This window comes from Balaenoptera physalus (assembly GCF_965194825.1).
Source record: "Balaenoptera physalus genome assembly, chromosome: 15".
In the NCBI taxonomy this organism is placed as follows: domain Eukaryota; kingdom Metazoa; phylum Chordata; class Mammalia; order Artiodactyla; family Balaenopteridae; genus Balaenoptera; species Balaenoptera physalus.
In genome coordinates this window covers 83,855,684-83,875,864 of record NC_138894.1, presented here as the reverse complement: position 1 = coordinate 83,875,864, position 20,181 = coordinate 83,855,684, and the positions used below count along the sequence as shown (strand labels likewise).

The 20,181-nt window shown below is 38.8% G+C and overlaps 1 long non-coding RNA gene across 1 annotated transcript in view; it reads right to left on the bottom strand.

The window, feature by feature from the left end:
- The window catches only part of LOC309643628, a 353,895-nt gene that overhangs the window by 181,442 nt on the left and 152,272 nt on the right, over positions 1-20,181 (bottom strand). The window lies entirely within an intron of this gene.

Sequence of the window (20,181 nt, the reverse complement as noted above, 5' to 3'; positions counted from 1 at the left end):
TCTGATATCACTCATCTTTTCAAAAAGAAGAGCAAAACTACCCAAGGAGAAAAAAAAATGTCCATTATAAAGGACTGAATAAGAAAAATCAAAAATATGATGAGTAGTTTCTTAGGGATAAACATCAACACTTTGGATCATGTTTCCATTTTATCACTGTAGTGTGAGATAATGGGGATTATTCAGCCAATTTAGAAATATATCTTTTCAACTGTGAACCTCATTTTTAGTGCAACCTATAAGAACTGGGTCAAGGATTTTAGTGTGCTTCTTTTCCCTGCCCGAAGCCCACTCAGATCCAACCACCATGAACCTGAACTTCACAAATTGCCTTTACCATTTAAGGCACCTAAAGTACATCAGTCAATGTCCTGCCCCTTAATTATGAGCACTATTTACATAAGGTTACCGAAGGTCTAATTAATAAAATATATAAGAGCATAAAGTAAATATTAAGTGTGTACTCAAGGTCATTACTCATGGTTAAGGGCATAACATGGTATATTTCTTTCCTGGTTCTTCATCCCAAGTCCTTCCATGTGTGTCACATCCAACCTCCAAGTGCCACACTCTTCTGCTCTTCAGCAACTCAGCTCAAATAGGAACACCTATCATGCAAACATCCAGTGCATGTGAATGTCTGACCCGTCCCCTGCCGAGGTGAAAGGTACTTTCCCTCAAACCCTGATGAGCAAGAAATTTGACCTGAGCTAGGTCATGGAAGCAATCTAAATGCCCATCAACAGACGAATGGATAAAGAAGTTGTGGTACATATATACAATGGAATATTACTCAGCCATAAAAAGGAACGAAATTGAGTCATTTGTTGAGATGTGGATGGATCTAGAGACTGTCATACAGAGTGAAGTAAGTCAGAAAGAGAAAAACAAATATCGTATATTAACGCATGTATGTGGAACCTAGAAAAATGGTACAGATGAGCCGGTTTGCAGGGCAGAAGTTGAGACACAGATGTAGAGAACAGACATATGGACACCAAGGGGGGAAAACTGCGGTGGGGTGGGGATGGTGGTATGCTGAATTGGGCGATTGGGATTGACATGATGTGTATAAAATTGATGACTAATAAGAACCTGCAGTATAAAAAAAAAAAAAGAAATTTGACCTGAGCTAATAGCTACTGTATTCATAGCATGGAAACTGAGATATATTTCTCCTCCTGAGTTCTATTAGGTTGGAAGCAAGAATCATCACAGAGAAACACCGAGGCTATATCAAGGATGTCCATGGATGTCAACTTGACTCATTATATTCCTGAAATGTCACCCTAAAATCTGTCTTAATAACAGAGCTGGTTAACAAGATTAATTTTTCAACTGGGGACTGCTTATATAAGTTAACTTCTAAGTCAAGTTATCAAGAGAAGACCTTTTCCCCAGATTATTACTACCTCTATCCCTCAACATAAGAAGATGAGTTCAGGGAAAAAGCAAATTCGGCAAGTGTTTCTTACATGTTTACTCCGCTAAGCGTTACCATAGAAGCTACAGAATAAAAGCCACAAACTATTGAATCCCAACTACATGCCAGATATTTTGCATCCATTTTCACTAAAGTTCACAACTCTCCACATTAGTTGTGAAATTCTACATCTTACAGATGAGGAAACTAAGTTGCCCAAGGTCACAGAACTAGTAAACCCTGAGGCTGGCATTTGAATTAAGATCCGTCTCAATCTGAAGCCTGCAGGCTTTTATTATAAGATGGATGATTTTAAAGAAATTTACCAGCATACTGGATAGTTTGAAAAGCCACAAGTTCTCTACAACTAAAGGTACACTGCCTGTCATGAACATTTGGAAACTATAGAAGGTCAAATCAAGCACCTCTTCACCCCCTTCTGTTTATTATAACAATGTTACATTACAAACTAAAATCCTCAACCAAGACCCCCTAATGGCCTGATAGGTTTGTTCATTTTTCCCATATTCCCCTTTTCCCAGTGTACAGACCAGCTCACCTCAGCCTACTGTATGTTACACTTTGCTGTGCAGGGGTCTGCGGGGGGAGTGAGTGGAGGAGACTCCTATTCTAATCTTTTTGGTTACAAACTAACTCACCAACAGACCCATAGGTGTTTTGTGGCCAGCCTAATATCACAAATATTAGCATTGATGGTGTTTGGGAAGGTGCTTTCTTCACATCAAAGATCGAAACTATAATTTTATCTAACACATTCAACTTCAAGAAGACATGCAAACGATTCTTTAACAACTTATAGCTTCAGGAAATCAGAAACTGATTGTCTTTAAGAAAATAAAAACAAGCCACGTGTATCCTATGTGGAATTAAGTGGACAGAGAAATTAAACTGACCTGAAGCTATTTCCTTTTTCCTCTCTCTTTGAATACACACAGCCTTGACAGGCTCATCTCCAGGTAGTAAAGCAGCAGCTGTCAGCAGTGGGCCTGGAAAAGCCATCTCTCAGATGGAAAAAAAAAGAAAGTTTGATGACCAGATGTAGGAACGTAATTTGAGACAGAATAAGCTGAATTTAGGAGACTAGAATGTCCCTTATAAAGAAGCAGACCAGTGAAGGGTGTTATAGGGCAGTGCTTCCAAATTGTAAAGTGCATATAAATCACTGGGGAATCTTGTTAAATTCAAATTCTGACTTGTGAGTTCTGGGTGAAGCCTGAGATTCCCAGGTGACACCAGGCCGCTGGTCCTCAGACCACACTTGGAAAACCAAGGTTATAGGGCAGTGGGTTGTTTAATGGAGTCAACTGATATTCTGTGATGGTAAAAGACAATGATTAGGGGAGAACAGTCATGCCAGATGAGACTAACGCAGGAAGACAGGCTGGTAGCGTCTAAATGTGTATGGCCCACCTGCCAGGAGGCCATGGGAAGAACCTGAGTCCTGGGTCTCACCCTCGTGTGCTCCTGACTTGCAGTATACAGTGGATAGATATCCTCCAGGGCTAACATTATGAATTCAGCCATCCATTCCATTCTCGTATAGCCAAAGGGACAAATACATTTTGGAGGGCCATAATTTCTACCATCATTTATAAATTTATTCAAGAATAGTGTTGTGTTGCCATACATCTGTTCTGCTATGATCTGAATGTTTATGTTTCCCCAAAATGCATACGTTGAAATCCTAATCCCCAAGGTGATAGTATTAGAAGGTGGGGCCTTTGAGATGTGATTAGATCATGAAGGCAAAGCCCTCACACACGGAATCGGTACCCTTATAATAGAGACTTGAGAAAGCTTCTTTGCCCTTTTCAACATGTGAGGACACAGCAAAAAGACTACCATCTTAGAAGTGGGCCCTCACCAGGCGCCATGGTCTTGGACTTCCCTGCCTCCAGAACTGTGAGAAATAAATTTATGTTGTTTATAAGCCACCGGTTTGTGGTATTTTATTATAGCAGCTCACACAGACTAAGACACTCTATGCCCCTCCTCCATCTCCCAAATCACTTTTCCCACCACTTCTGGAAATATCTGAATATGGGATAGGAACACTGGAATCAAAAGTCTGCAAAGAGCTTTAAATGACAGTAAGCACAAATACGAGGCTCCTGATTAGACATCGCTTGTAAAAGTCGTCCTCATTCACACCCGTCATTACATTATTTCTCTCAGGAGGGCATGTGTTGCTCATGCTTCTCCGTTCTGCTTTCTAACAACTCTCAGTTCTCCACCGTGTGCACTAAATTCAAAGGGACGGGAAATTCCATTTCTACTCTATGGTTATATCATCTCTCTAATCACTTTATTATGAAGCCTGGGGGTAATTGTGCCATTTGACACACTTTCCATCAAAGGCATGGAAATCCTGGAGGCAGGACAGGCACGGAATGTTCACTGTTGATCAGATGAGAGGAGCACTTGTCTCTTCTTGTAGGCAATTACCATCTAGTTGTCCCTTTGCCACCCATGATCCCTTCTCAGAAAGACCTCCAAAGACTCCTCTTCTTCCCAGCTCTCAATGGCCCTCAACAAATGGCCCTATATCCAAGTCTAATAGCATGTTGTACCAAAGCATAGAGCTACTTTAAAACACATCCCCATATAAAATATCAAATACAGAATAGCTCACTCTAATAATGTGTTTGTAAAGAAAATAAGTTGAGGGGCTTCCCTGGTGGCGCAGTGGTTGAGAGTCTGCCTGCCAATGCAGGGGACACGGGTTCGAGCCCTGGTCTGGGAAGATCCCACATGCCGCGGAGCAACTAGGCCCGTGAGCCACAATTACTGAGCCTGCGCGTCTGGAGCCTGTGCTCCGCAACAAGAGAGGCCGCGATAGTGAGAGGCGCGGCGCGCGCACCGCGATGAAGAGTGGCCCCTGCTTGCCACAACTAGAGAAAGCCCTCGCACAGAAACGAAGACCCAACACAGCCATAAATAAATTAATTAATTAATTAAAAAAAAAAAAAAGAAAAGAAGTTGAGCTCGTTGGTAATTCTATCAAATATCCAAACTCTCCATCATCATCCCCACGCATCCATCCAACCTTCCACAGATAACAAATGAGCCTGAGTCATGGGCACGAAGGAAACACAAGGGCAGGGATAGCACATACTGTCCTCAAAATATTGACAGTCTCTTAAGGTAAAACGCACCAATTTTCTTTCATTTAAACATTCATTGACTTACTGAATCCTCAGTGAGCCCTAATCATATGCCAGGCACTACGCTAAATTCTGGGAATAAGCCATAAACAAGATGGACATGAGTCCTACTTTCTCAAACCTCATGGTGTAGCAGAGGAGACAGAAGAGAGTGACAGAGCACATAATGAGCAGCTAAGGACAAAGCAGGGGATAAAGGCAGATGCTGCAGCTGCAACTCAGTGAAGTGAGACCCAGTGTCCTGCCTGCCTGGGCAGAGATGGTGCAAGGAAGCAGTGAAATTTGAATACAGCTGCAATAAGTACAAGGACTTCAGATACATAGGATCTTCTGAAAGACTAAGTAGTTCCTAGGGGCCAGAGAAAGTTGAGAAAAATTTCCTAACTGAAGTAGAAGGTTTCTGTTGTATAGTTTTTTCTTAAACTGAGGAATATTTACCCTTGGGAGTACTCGGTGGAGGCGCCAGGAGTATAAGAACCCACGGTAAAATAATAAAACATCTTCCTGGGGTAACAATTTTACGAAATGGTGATTTAAGACATACGAGTGTGTGTGTGTGTGTGTGTGTGTGTGTGTGTGTGTGTGTGTGTGTGGAATAGAAAGTAAAATTTATATGAATATTTTCTAACAGAAAACTTCAAAGACATGCCTTGTCTGTGTCGGATCACTTAGGCCTCTACAGCCACACCTTTTCCATGACTGCCACCACATCACATTCTCATTTCTGTATGTTGAAGAATGTGTTTACAGGAAGGAAGAAACCCTGCTCTGCCGAGAAAAAGAGATATGCATCAGGAAAGTCGGTTTGAGTCATTACATGAAAGATTAAATGCCAGGCTGAGGATATTAGGTTTCACTGATGATACTGGAGGAGGAGGTATGGGACTGAGTATCTGTGAGCTGAGCAGGGACCCATGGGACCAGGCAGATGGCTGCATTTCTGAGTCTCACTTGTGGATGACAGTATGTGGATCTCTACCTGAAGGCCAGGGGTGAATATGACAACATAACAAAGTCCACCTTGGAACAGGTATGGGCAAGATATATGCACAGGGTGCTGTCCCTGTAGTAAGTCAGAGCTACCAGGTGTATTGTCTTGGAGACTGCACAGCGGAGGTGCTCGGAGAAAAAGGTCAAAAAATGTCAGAGTCCGAGGGGCAGTAGGAACAAGTTGGGGCTCAGGCTCAATCCCCCCTGAGGAGGGAGGGTTTCCTCTCCACCCTGGTGTCAGTCTTGCATCAAGAGGACATGGTGATCACCTGTCACGGTTTTCTTGCTGCCACGTAACAGGGCAGGATGAGGTTGGGAGATGCTGTCACCTGGGTCAGGTCCAGATTTAAATCGCTAATCACTGCTCGAAGGCAGAGGAAGAGAGAAGCTATTAGGGATCTCTCTGGTCTTGGGGAAGGAGTGACCCCTAATACCTGGGCTTTTCATATAGATATTATGAGGAATTTCAAGCAGGGTTTTTGCTTGGATGTATCTCCCCAGGTTACACCCACAAGGGGTTGGTGTAAATGACTCCTAGAAAGACGCAGGTTGTGTGGAGATGACCCCAGGAATCTTGCCTGACTCCTCTGCCTTGCTCTACCCAACCTGCATCCTGGAGTGGGGCATGTATCTGTGTGGGCAGGGACTATTTTCTCGGTCAAGTTTACATGGTTCTGAACACAAAGCATCCGGTGAAGCTCAAGACCAGTACTGCCCAATAGATATATAGTGCGAGCCACATATGTAATCTTAAATTTTCTAGTTGCCACATTAAAAAAATGTAAAATGAAACAGGTGAAATTCAAATACATAATCAGTATAAAAATTATTAATACTATTTTACATTCTTTATTTCCTAAGTCTTTTGTAGTCAATTTTACACAAACCGCACATCTCAGTTTGGGCTAATCACACTTCTAGTGGGTAACAGGCACGATTGTTGAATGGCTAACATATCGGACAGCACACTTCTGGATTGATCTCAAGCCTGTGCATCACAGTAATGCCTCCTGGGCATTCCTGCAGTAATCAAGGTCCAGGAATACCAAGTCACTTGCCAGAGGTCACACGACGTGCTGGAGTCAGAGCCAAGACTAAATCAGAAGTCTCTCAGAGCTAATCAAGTCTTCTTTCCAGCACAATCGATGCTGATTTCTCTCTTCATCGTCACAGCTAAATCATCAGCGGGCTCTCTTCCTTCAGCGCACTCTCACACTCTTTCTCTCTGCTCTGGCTGCCACCCGACTCTGGCCTTGCTTGTAGTAACCTCCTAATTAATGTGCTGGCTTTTGGTCTCCCCTTCCAGCCTCTGGCAAAACCTGAACTTAGCACAGCTCTGATTAAGACAAGTCCACTGCTGAAAACAATGAGTCCCTATCTTTTTAAATAGATTTTAATTTTTAGAGCAGTTTTAGGTTACAGAAAAAACTAAGTAGAAAGTACAAAGAGTTCCCATATACCCTCTCCACCCACCTCTTGGTTACCCCCATTAACACCTTGCATTGGTGGGGCACATCTGTTACAATTATGAGCCACTATTGATATTGCAATATTATATAGTTTACATAAGGGCTCACTCTTTGTGTTGTACAGTTCTACAGGTTTCGGCAAATGCATAATGCAATGTATCTACCATTACGGTATCATAGAGAATAATTTCACTACCCTAAAATCACTTGTTCTCTACCTATTTATTCCAACCTCTCTTTTCCCCGAAACGCTTGGCAACCACTTATCTATTTACTGTCTCTATAGTTGTGCTTTTTCCAGAATGTCAAATGGTTGGATTCATACAGTATGCAGTCTTTTCACACTTGCTTCATTCACTTAATAATATGCATTTAAGGTTCTTCCATGTATTATTGGCTTGATAGCTAATTTCTTTTTATCATTAAATGGTATTTTGTTGTCTGCATGTACTTCAATTTGTTTATCCATTCATCTACTGAAGGACATCTTGGTTGCTTCCAAGGTTTGATAATTATGAATAAAGCTGCTACAAACATTTGTGTGCAAGTTTTTGCATTGATTTCCTATTTTTAAATGATTCAAATATAATTCAAGACTTTCCATGGTCTGGTATTAACACATATCTCTATATTTTTTCTATAAAAAATGCTTTCTCCCTCAAACTTTGTTCTTCTTTTTCAAAACCTGTTTTGGCTATTTGAAGTCCTTTGCACTGTCACATAAATTTTAGAAGCTACTTGTCAATTTCTACAGAAACACCTGATATTTTGATTGAGATTGCATTAAATCAGTAGATCAATTCACAGATAATTTGTATCTTAACAATATTGAGTTTTCTGACCAATCAACGGATATTTCCATTTATTGAGGTCTTCTCTAATTTTTCTCAGCAGTGTTTTATAGTTTTCAGTGTATAGATCTTGCACATGTTTTGTCAGATTTATCCCTATGCATTTCATATTTTTATGCTCTTATAGATTTTTAATTAAATTTATGATTGTTTGCTGCTAGGATATAGAAATACAACTGACTTTTGTATATTGATCTCTTCTCCTGCAAACTTAGTAAACTCAATTAGTTCTACTAGTTTTTTTGTAGATTACATCAAATTTTCTACATAGATGATCATGTCATCTGAGAATAATAACAGAATTGCTTTTTCCTTTCTAATCTGTATGACATACATACATACATACATACATACATTTATCTCTCTCTATATATTTATTTATTTATGCCTTATTGCATTGACTAGAATCTCTAGTACAGAGTTTAATTGAAATGATTAGAGCAGTCATCCTTATCTTCTTCCTGATGTTAAAGAGAAAGCATTCAGTCTTTCACAAGTATGATGTTAGCTGTAGGTTATTTCATTAATGCCCTTTATCAAACTGAAAAAGTTCCTTCCTGTTCCTAGTTTACTAAGAGAGTTTTTAATCAGGAATGGATGTTGAGTTTCATTTTTAAATGCTTTTTCGGTTTTTATTGAGATTATCATGTTTTTATCTTTTCTAGTTTGTTAATGAGATAAATTACACTGATTTTTTTTTATTGTTAAGCCAACCCTACATTTCTTGGGTAAATTAATTTAGTCATGATGTATTCAATCAATTATGCTTTTGTTTAGAATTCTTACACATGTTTATGATTGGTCTCTAGTTTTATTTTCTTGTAATGTCTCTGTCTAGCTGTGATATCAAGGTAATGCTGGCTCATAGAATGAGTTGGGTAATAGTCTCACCTTTTCAATTTTCTAGAAGAGTATATGCCGAATTGGTAATACTTTTTTCCCTAAATGTTTGGTAGAATTCACAAGTGAAACCAACTTGTCCTGGAGTTTTCTCTGAGGGAATATTTTTAACTATGAATTCAATTTTAAAAAATAGATACAGGGCTACTTAGGTATCAAATCTTCCTCGAGTGAGCTATGGTAGTTTGTGTCTTTATAAGAATTTGTTCATTTCATTGAAGTTGTTGAATTTATTGACATAAACCTGTTCATATTACTCCCTAATTATCTTTTTAATATCTGTAGAATCTATAGTGATACCACTTTTTTCATTCCTTATATTTGTAATTTGTGTCTTTTTTTCCTCCCTTATCAGTCTGACTGGAGGTTTATTTATTTAATTAACCTTCACAAAGAATCAATTTTTGGTCTTACTGATTTTCTCTATTTTTTTTTTCTGATATTAATATCATTGACTTCTGCTCTTTACTATTTCCTTTGTTCTACTTACTTGGATTTAATTTTTTCTTCTTTTTCTAATTTCTTAGAAACTGAGGTAATTCGAGACCCTTCTTCTCTTTGATATAGGCACTTACTGCTATAAATTTCCCCCTAATTACTGCTTACACAGCCTCTCACAAATTTTAATGTGTTTTGTATACATTTTGATTCAGTTCAAAATACTTCCTTTTCCCTTTTGATTGTTTCTTTGATTCACAAGTTATTTATAAATCTGTTGTTTAATTTCCAAATATTTTGGGATTTTCCTGAGATCTTTTCATTACTGATCTCTAATTTAATTCCACTGTGGAATCATTTACTCTTGCTTTTTATTACTGACCCTGGCATTTATTTTTAAAAACTGTGATTTCTTACTTGCAACTTTATACTTCTTCCCACTTCTCTAGCCAGCAAACTCCTATGCATTCTTCAACGTCCAACTCAGATATGATGTCCTCTGTAAAACCTTCCCAAACTCTGCCAGATGAAGTCTCCAGCTTTCTCTTTTGCGCCTGCAAAGTCCTTTCCATGAACTCTTCTAAGAGTTCTTGTCATACTGGGTTGTAATTATGAGTTAACAAATTTGTCTCCCTCCACCAGACTTCGAGGTCTTCAAGTACAGTGGTAAAGTTCTCTGCAGGTTTGTCTCCACAGATCCTGGCACACAGCAGTTTCTTGAATGAATGAATGAAAGAAATCAGTGACAGAGCCACTAAGTTTTGAGTCCTCCTCAGCTCATGCCTTCAGTTTCCAGAATGACTCAGCTACTGAAAACAAAGATGTGAATATCAAGAAAGAGACAGGGAAGCATAAATAAGTATCTGTGTGAAAGAACCAGGGACACGAAACAGGCCCCCTCAGGTATGGCAGGATGCCTGCTTTATGTCCAGGTTTACGCTATGCCTGCAGGAGCTGGGCTGGTGGCTCACGCTAGGCAGGCCCCTTACCTATGCAGATGGTAACCAGGCCTGCCTGTGAGTGAGTGCAACAGACACAAAGCAGAGCCACACAGGTGCTCCCCACTCCAGCTGTGGGAAACCTCTGGGCAGGACACGGGGAAACAATGTCTGCACCAGGCTTGGGCCCAAGTGTGCACAGCAGTGTGTGTGCACATGTGTGTGTGGAGGTGGGGGCGGGAGAAGGGGGGATGGATGGAGGTGAATGACTACTAAATCTGTACTCACCAGGAAAGGAGAACAAGCAGAATCCTTATTTCCATCCCTGGCTGAACTCAAATCGTATACTTTCTCAGTGATCTCATCTAAAAATGTCTCACCTTCCCTAAAACCAATCTGTGCCTGTCAGTGACTAATACTATTCTAGAAATTGGTACTTTTATAGCATTCCATAGCAGCAAAGGAGGCTTCCCCTGTAATATTACATGCCCGTCTAGGAAATTTTCTTTGTAAAAAGAGATCAGAATACCAGTTTTCACTGGGAGATTTCGGACATCAGCCAGTATATAGGGCAGATATACAATAGCCTTTCCACAGAAATGAATAACTTGGCTGGGGAGTAACTTTTGTATGCCTCTCTCTGCAGCCCTGTGCCCTGTTGTTTCTACATAAGCCCCCTATGTTCCTAAAATACTGGACCTCTTAGCAATCGGGAAAAACAAACAAACAAAAAACAAGCTCTCTGTATTCCCAAGTCTTTGATCAATATGTAAGGCATTCAGGCAGCATTCTGCAAAAAGAGCTGCTTACGTGGCTTGGTGTCCCCAGTAAACTGATGGACTCCATTCCGTCCATATCTGGAAAAGCTTTTAGCTCTTTAATTCAAGGATCAGTTGAGAATAATTGGGCCTATGCTTTTACGTGAGAACTTGATAATTTACCCTGGGTCCTTATGGGTGACAGAGGGTGAAAGTCACACTGTACATACAGCCTCAGTCCCTAGTGGCCCCTCTCCAAGGAGCTGGTGAGAACTTTTAACCAGGGTGGCTGGAGGTCCAGGTGTGTGCAGTCCTCTTGTGTGTGGTCTGTGCTGGAGTTTCACAAAGTCAGCCTGGAGTTGTCTGCTCCTTTCTCCGAGCTCAGTATTTGAAAACTCAGACTACATCTGTTGATTCCATAGGGGTATAGCTTTCCTCCAACGTGTTCTGCAAAGTTATGGCTGTAGTTCTAAGAGAGCACGCCAAGACCAGATCTGTTGCCTGGTCCTCTCCCAGAAAAAAATGAGACCTAGATTTGGAAACAGCCCTAACCCAGCCAGTGGGCAGCAATCATTTACCCTCAGAGGTGGCTGTTAGTTTGCATTGAAAGAGCTCACTCTAGGCTCTGACACATGAGAGAAGCAAGCCTTTTTGAGTTTGACCCTAGTGGACGGACTACCTGTTCTTTAAGATCCTAACCTTGAACTTGCACCCTCCTTCTGCATCACTATTCCCGAAGAGAACCTTCTGTTTTCTTCTGCTGACACTTTTATTTCTTGACTGTTTTACAAGAAAACGGATTTGACATCTACATCTAACGACAGATTCAAATCCTATTATGCGACACGTTTTTCCACACAGGGGCAGAAATTACCAGGAAAGCAACAATAAAGGGTCTTTGGCAAAGCAGCTCCTTATTAAATGTTTGTTTCATTTACTTATTCATTTGTTCATCATACATTTCCTGTGTTCTTACTTTGTACCAGATACCGTGCTAGGCACTGGGGATACAGAGATGAACAGACTCCGGCCTTCTTGGAGTTCACAGCCCAGTGGGGTGACAGACAGCTAAGCAAGGAAGCGTATTATGTCAGATGAGCTATGCTAATCGTCTGTGCAGGGTGCCTTGGGATCCTGGGAGAGTGGCCGGGTTAGAGCTGAGCATGGGAGGCGGGAAGAAGGACTGAAGAGAAGGCATTGTCATCAGAAACAACTAAGCTTGAATCATAGCCCTGCCTCTGCCCTTTATTAGCTGTGAGATGTTAAGAAAATTACTTAACCTGTCTGAGCTTTAGCTTTATTATCTGTGAAATCAAAATAATTTTAATGGACTGTTTCAGAGGATGAAATAAGATCATATTTATAAAGCACTTAGCGCAGTTGCTGGCATCTGGTAAGCGTTCAATAAATGTGACCTCTTCGTTCATTTCATCATTATTATTTTCTCTGCAGTCCGAGTCAACTTCTGACATACCAGGAGAGGATCGGTGCTAAAGACAAGATACGGGGAATCAGACAGCGACTTCCTATCCAGTTCACAGAGAATACCTATGTTCTGTTTATTGGGAGCTGTCAGCCTGCCTCAATTTGCTATAAAACCCACTTCTTTTCCAGTTGCTGGTTGGGAAATTCTACCCCAAGTTATCAGTTTACGAGGTGTGTGGCAAAGGCAAGGTTGGGAACGGTCCTGCCACCTTATCTGGTTCTCTGCCTTGGCAATGTCCTCTTCCTCTATCCCCTTTTCATTACGCATTCAGAGTTTAAAGCAGAGAGGACTGCATTTCCTCTTGTCACTGGCATGACTGTGTCTGTCTCCTGGACATGTGCCCGCTGTAAATGGCTCCTACTTTTCTCCCATTAATACTGCGTCTGCATGTACAGCTGTCTAGGCCTTTGTTTAAATATTAAGAATGAGTGCGTTCAGACAGTCAGCACACAGAAATGTAGACGCATGGCCAAGAAAAAGAGTGTGGCTGACATAAAATACAGTGGTGAATAAATACGCAGAATCTGAGAAATTGTAAAGATTGAATCAATTTTTTTCATCCACAGGTTTATTCAATGTAATGGGGTGGGAAATGGCATGTGATGCCCAGACACAGAAGTAATGAGAGGTTTTTTTACATATATTCTGTTTATAAATTCATTCGACAAGCAAATTTGCCACCAACCTTTCTTTTACTTGACTAATCCTAGCAAGGATGGAGAGAATGGGAAGGCAGGTGCCTTCAGAGATCTGCTCTGGGTCACCTGTGATGCTGGGAACCACCTGCAGTAATTGTCCCACAAGCACACCTTCCATCATCCCTAGATCCTGAGACAAAGTACCAGGGTTACAAAGGACAAGAGTGCCCATTCATTCATTCACCTAATGGCATTCCCATTGCCTAGAAAACCCTGTGTAAGATTCTGTAAGAAATACAGAAATGAATAAAATCAATCCTTGTCTCCAGGGAGCTCATGATCTAAAGGGGGACACATATTACTCTAACATCAGATACAAAGGGATGTAAAAGATGAGTCAAGGTTATTAAAAGAGCCCAATGTTTATTATGTAATCTGTATTAAATGCACTATCAATGGGTCATTTTTGAAGGAGCAGCCAGAGTATTCATTATATAACTGTACCAATTTTACAAAAATGGCAACTTGAATGAAAAACTGAAAGTTTAAATCAGATATTTTGCCTGATGTTCAACAGAAATATTATCACATGACCATATATGCTCAGATCATCATAACTAATATTTCTAGAACATTTTGCAGTAAAGTGCTTTTCTGTGTTAATTTCTGTGTATAGAGCTAGCATTAAACCCATGGTCCTATACATTAACATATATACTTAGATTTGGAGATGTATTGAATTATAAGGCCACCACTTCCAAATTATTCAGATATTGGAGTGTCAGTAAAACCCATTGTTGTAAAAATCAAACTTCAGAATGTTTCTCTTTTTCCTCAAATTAGAGGTACAACATATCTGAAGCACAGTATATTAAAAGAACTGCCCAATATTGAGGGAAATAGAGATGCCTAATACTAAAAAAAAAAAAAAAAATTAACATGGCTGATGTATTAGGTTTGAATGTGAAAAATACTAAAATCCTCAAATTTATTGCCAGCTTATACCACACATCAAATCTGATCCTGAAAACTGAAAAACCCCAATGTCTGCGGCAAGAGTCAACAGGAAAAAAAGCTTCAAACAATTTAGAAGCAGCATGTTTACTCAGTGTATAGTATTTGCATATCATTCTTCTTAATTCTGTTAAATCCTGAGGCTTCTACTGGCAGACATTTGATGTCACACCAGGAGCAAAAGAAGGGGGCATGAGCACTTGAAAGGTAACAGAATGATATTTCTTTCCTAAATGGAATGTAATTCTGATGGACTTTTTCAAAGTTACTTGGGATTTTTGAGGTTTGACACTGATTGAGCAGATATAAGACAAACACATGTTTTGTAAGCTAACTTGCCCCACTGCATTCTGTGTGATAAAAGTAGTTTTAAAAGGAATGTGTATATGTATAGCTGATTCATTTTGCTGTACAGTAGAAACTAACACAACATTGTAAAGCAACTATACTCCAATAAAAATTAATTAAAAAAAAAATAAAAGGAATATCAAGTACAAGTGTAAAATTCTGCACACTCCTCCAGAAATCAACCTTGTAACCTTATTTGATGTGATATATTTAAAACAGCTGGTATAAAATCAGTGGAGGAGAAAGGACAAACAATTTTGATAAATTTAAATTAGCATTAACTGTTAAAAATACCAAAAAATAATAATAATCTATTTGGGGAATTATTTAAAATCAAGTAGATTAAATGACTAAATACTGATAACAAGAAAGATGTTCAGAAGGAAGACAAGGATACTGAGTTGACGTGGACTATGTTGACTGAAGCATGGATGGTAAAAAAAAAATAAATTAGAGTAACCACTAAAAGAATAATGTATAATTTTCAACATACTAGAGGAAGAAATAGAAAAAAATAAAATAACCTATCCAATAAAAGCAGAAAAGGAAGAAAATGTGAACAGAAAATAGCATGGCAAATTGAAAACACAATATTGATGAAAAATATCAAATTAGAAGTTTACATATTTAGGACCAAATTACAATAAAAGCAATTTATTTCTACATATACCACACATTGTCGTTATGGTTATAGTCATGATTATATGACTGTTTCTATTGGACATCTGGCATCTAAAGAGTTCTCAAAGGAAAATTTAAGGTCTTGCATTTATACATCAGAAAAAACTAAAGACTGTAAATTAATAAAATAGGGTTTTTAAGCTGAAAAAGAAAGTAGTAAATCGAGAGATAGTGTTGGGAAGTCAATAATAGAGATAAGAGAAAAATGCATAAAATAAAACAAAGAAAATCATAGGGATAATAGACAAACCTAAAAGATAATTAATTGCAATAGCAGTAAGAAGGAAAGATAGAAAGAAGGAATGAGTGAATAAACGAACAAATGAATGAACCTCTGGCATGGTTAAGAGTGTCCCAGGAAGGTTGAAAGTAGAGGATCTTGTTTCTCAGACAGGGATAACACATGCCAACTGTGAATTTTCCTGCCACATCAGAGAAGAGACCCCTGACACAAGGACCAGAATCCTTCCACCCTGGATTCTTTCTCTAATTGGGACCCCAAGAAGCCCATCTGGAGGAAAACTGAATTAAGGCTAGATCCCTGAACATAACAGCTTCCTTCTTAACATATAATGGACGCATAGTCTCTGAATCAATTCAAAACTCTTTTGAACTCAGCTCTATAACACCAGTTTTTCAAACTTTATTCCCCGTTATGTGAGGTAGTACCTCTTTGTCTGCCACAATACTCTCTTTGACCTTTAAACTTCAAGGTTTTCAAGCTCTGGGATGTGGAAACTAGGTTGAACACAGAGCATCAAGGCTCCTAATTATCTGATCATCTCTTCCTACTTACAGGCCTGGTCTCTAAGTTCTAGCATGTTCCATGCCTAGGAATCCCATCATTCTATGGTACCCGCCTAATTGTGGCAGAGCATCCCAGCTGTAGCTGAGCACCTGTTTCTGAGGGTAAGCATAAGAGATAAGTCTCACTCTGTGATCTGGCAGCGCTAGGACATGTCCCATGGTTACTTTAGCCGGAAAAACATGAAGGAGGGGAGGGTTGGTGGAGACCTTGAACAAAGCCAGGATCCAAGCCTGCAGTTCAGGATTTCTTGCAGGTGTGTTTGATCACTTTGTACCTATTATCAGGAACTGTGAAACATGGCTACCAATTTGTTTTCATTCTTTGTTTGGCTGTGTCTAATGATGTCAAAACAACCTGTCAGTTCAACACAAAGATGTGAGCTGGTTCATTGGAGACACTCACTTACTGCTTGACACTGTGGAGGTAGAAAAACTGGGAGCTGGACTGCCCTCTCCCATCCCTGGCCTCCCTCCAGCCACTTCTAATGCATTTGCTGTTCTATGTTACTTGATTGCAAGGTGTGAGAGAGGTAGCCAATGTGAGACCTGATGAATGAGAAGAGTGGCTTTATCCTTAATGGTTATTTGATCAGCATTATCACTCACAATGAGCCTTACTGCAGTTGAAGCACGTACAATACTTCATGAAATTCAATGTACTCAAATAGACCTACTGTTGGTTTATGGTTGGATGAGGATAATTATTAAAGTAATTATTAGATCATTTCCAATAATAGGAATTTGCTCATTGTCTTCACCTTTTATCTTCAAAGCATTAGACAAACACTGACTTGATCCTTTAAACACCCTCTGCTTGGCCTATTTACATCGGCCAATTGCTATACATGTTAATCTTAGAACATAGCAAGGGAAATACCCCCTTCCTGTAGGTATGATCAGTAATGACAATCTTCTGAGGCTGTGGCTGCCCTTTATCTACAGCTACCTTCCTTCCGGCATTCCGCCTACTGAATAACAATTTATAGCACTGCTGGGTGGTGAGAGATGATGAAGGGTCATATGCACAGAGCTTAACAAATCATCTTCCAATGCAAATTTTGTGCAAGTTAAAGTACCTTGCTGAGTGTATATTTTTTCATTTGGAACTTTGAATTACAGAGATTAGGGCAAAAGTGGTCACATGGATACAGAACAAGCCACATAGCTGCAGAAGTAAGAGAGGCCTCAGTGCATTAAGGTAGCCCAGCTGGAGCATGAAGAAAATCTAACATCATTATCAGCCTGCAGTGTGTTTGCTATGGCTAGAGAGAAAAGTATTTTTAGCTACTTTTTTTAAGTAATCAAAAGGGAGAAAAATATCTACCTTCACAGTTTAGTTTTTTAAATCTTGATTTATTTCAATCAGCAATTTGCTTTATCTTTACAGACTTTTAAGCAATTAAATAGTTTAGTCTGATAGCCCTTAATTGCATAGTTATGCAATATTATGAGTAATGGATGTTTGATCAGATGACAGTTCTCAGCAACCAGAAATTGTTAAAAATTGTTTTCTTGCACATCCACATACCACATGGAACATTTTTTCCTTAAGCTGAGTGACATTTCTTGACAATTGTATCAGACTTATTTGTACAACATACAATGGAATGTTTGCCTATTTCAAATTGAAAATCAATTTTCCTCCTTTATCTCTTCTTTATAAGGAAGCTACATTACCTCCAAAGGGTAATGCTTCTAGAGCTTCAATTGTTGTGGTGAACGTAAAGGTCATTGGCTGCATGTGGCACCATACACTGTGGGGTGAGGTGCTTCACTCAGACTGCGACAGCTTGCTGAAAGAAAGGATTTTGAATCAGACATGAATTTGGCAGTGATGAAATCTGTTAAACATCTCCTCTACCTTATCAGGAAACATCAGGTGATTCTCCCCAGCAGCTGTCTCTGTCTCCTAGTTCATTCCTGCAAGAAAGCAGGAAGCAGCTCAATGCTGAGACCTGCCCTTCGGGTCAGTTTCTGAGCACCTGGGGACAATGAAAAATCCCAAGGCTTAGAGTCTGGAGACCTGAGTATCTGCTCAGGCTCTGATATAAGCTCACTCTAAGGCCTTAGACAAGACACTTCTACTTTCTGAGCCTCAGTTCACCATTTACAAAATGAGAAGAGTCTGGTAAAGATGACATGTTAAGTTTGTGTCTGGTACAGTCTGTCAGCTTTAAACATATAGCAATGATAAATTAAATATAAAAAGAGAAATCCAAAAGACAGAGTTGGGCACAAAGTCATAACAAATATCACCATAGACTGAAGTATAAGTTAAATGCAAAGCAGTGAATAGAGCTGAAGCCACAAGGTTTCTGGGTCACAGTCCAAACCAAAGCAGTGGTAGCCAGTAACCCAGTTCCCATGGGGTAAAATGGACAAAAAGTCCTCCCTGAAAACTGGCAGATTAAAGCTAGGTTCAGTACCTGAATTAAAGTGCTGTAGGGGAAATTCCCAACTGTGACACAAGGCCAAAAGAAGCTGTTGTTGCTTCTAACTAGAGTTTTTGCTATGGGAGATTGTGGTCAAAGGGGAGCAGGAGAGCACAGAAATCAGAAATAGAACCAAGCTACCTGCTGGTCTAGTAACAGGATTTGACATTTCCACAAAACTGCCACAGGAAAGAAGAGCTAAAATGCCATTAGAAGATGTGGGCTAGCCTACAAGTTCAGGAGAGTTACAAGGTGGCATCTACAAACTTTATAAAATAAGAAGGATACATACAGAGGGGAAAATGTGGAAAAGAAACTTTAAAATCAATGAGAATAAAATTGAAAATGCACACATAAGTCTTAGGGTAAAGAAGGCAGACAAAAATTATTAATAGATTGAAAAGCTGCTCTTTTCAGATGAAATTAATTTTACAGGACAGTGTGAGAAAAACTACAAAATAAATTTGTGTAGGAACATCTGAGAGATAAAGAATTTCTATGAAAATGAAGAAAAAATATGAAACAAAAGTTGGCAGAAATTGGACAAGAACAGGAATTGGAAAATAGAGTCACTAAAAGGAGAAAAAATATAAGAACATCCAGACAGGACACAGTAGAAGAGGAATTAGTGGATTGGAAAATAGTGCAGAGGAGTTTAATTAGGATATCAGTTAAGAGATATAAAAGCTAGAGTTAGAAAAAAATTTATCAAGTATGTATTTTTAAATAAAGAGAATGGAAAAGTAAGAAAATGGAAAGAACCAACAATTTTACAGAATTGGAGGAAGACATGAGTTTGCAGGTAGAAATACACATCAACTACTGAATAATAAAAATATAGTCATGTGTGAGTATCATATAAAGTAAGAATAAGGAGAAAAATTATAAAAACAGCTGGAGAAAGAAGATAGGCTACCACAAAGTTTTAACAATAGGACTTAAAGCAGACTTCTCAATAGAAAGCAGAAAATAATGGGTTAATATATTCAAAGTGCTGCAGGAAAATATCCAAAATCTAGAATTTTACATACAGCTCAAAAATTTGGGGGAATAGGAACAAAATAAAGACATGTACACATATACCAAAAATAGAAGAGTTTAACATCCATGGGCCCTCACTATGAGAATTTTTGAAGGATTAAATTATACACAGAGAGAGAGAGCAAAAATTGATGAAATGTTAATGTCACAAAAACAAAGCAATGCAGATTATCAATGAAATCAAAGTCTGCTTTGTTGAAATAATCAAATTCAAAAATCTCTAGCCAGATTAAACAAGGAAAAAAACCAAATTACCAATGTCAGTAATGAAAGAGAGACATCACTAAAGAGTCTATAGATTAAAAGGATAAAAAGATAATAATATAGATAATTATATGTATGTATTATTTATATACATATGAATTCCACACACTATATAAAGGGGACAGATTCCTTGAAAAATATCTACTACTAAATAGATAGAAAAATAAATAATATTTAAAAATCACTTAGGAATATTATAGTAAGATTGATAAAACCAAAGAAGAAATGTTAAAAATACCTGGGTGAAAAAAATGCAATAAATACAGTAGAACAGTAATAAGAATGACAACAGGTTACACAACAGAAACCATGGAAGTCAAATGACAAAGTAACAATATCTTGAAAGTACTGAAATTTTTAAAAGATATCCTTTTAATCAACATATATATAATAAAAATATCCTTCCAAAATGAAAGTAGGGTTTTTGCTGTCAGTATAGTTTAGTATCTCCTAGTACACTGGTCTCTCATGCAAATAAAAACTATAAATTCTGGGCAACACACACAGCAACAATAACA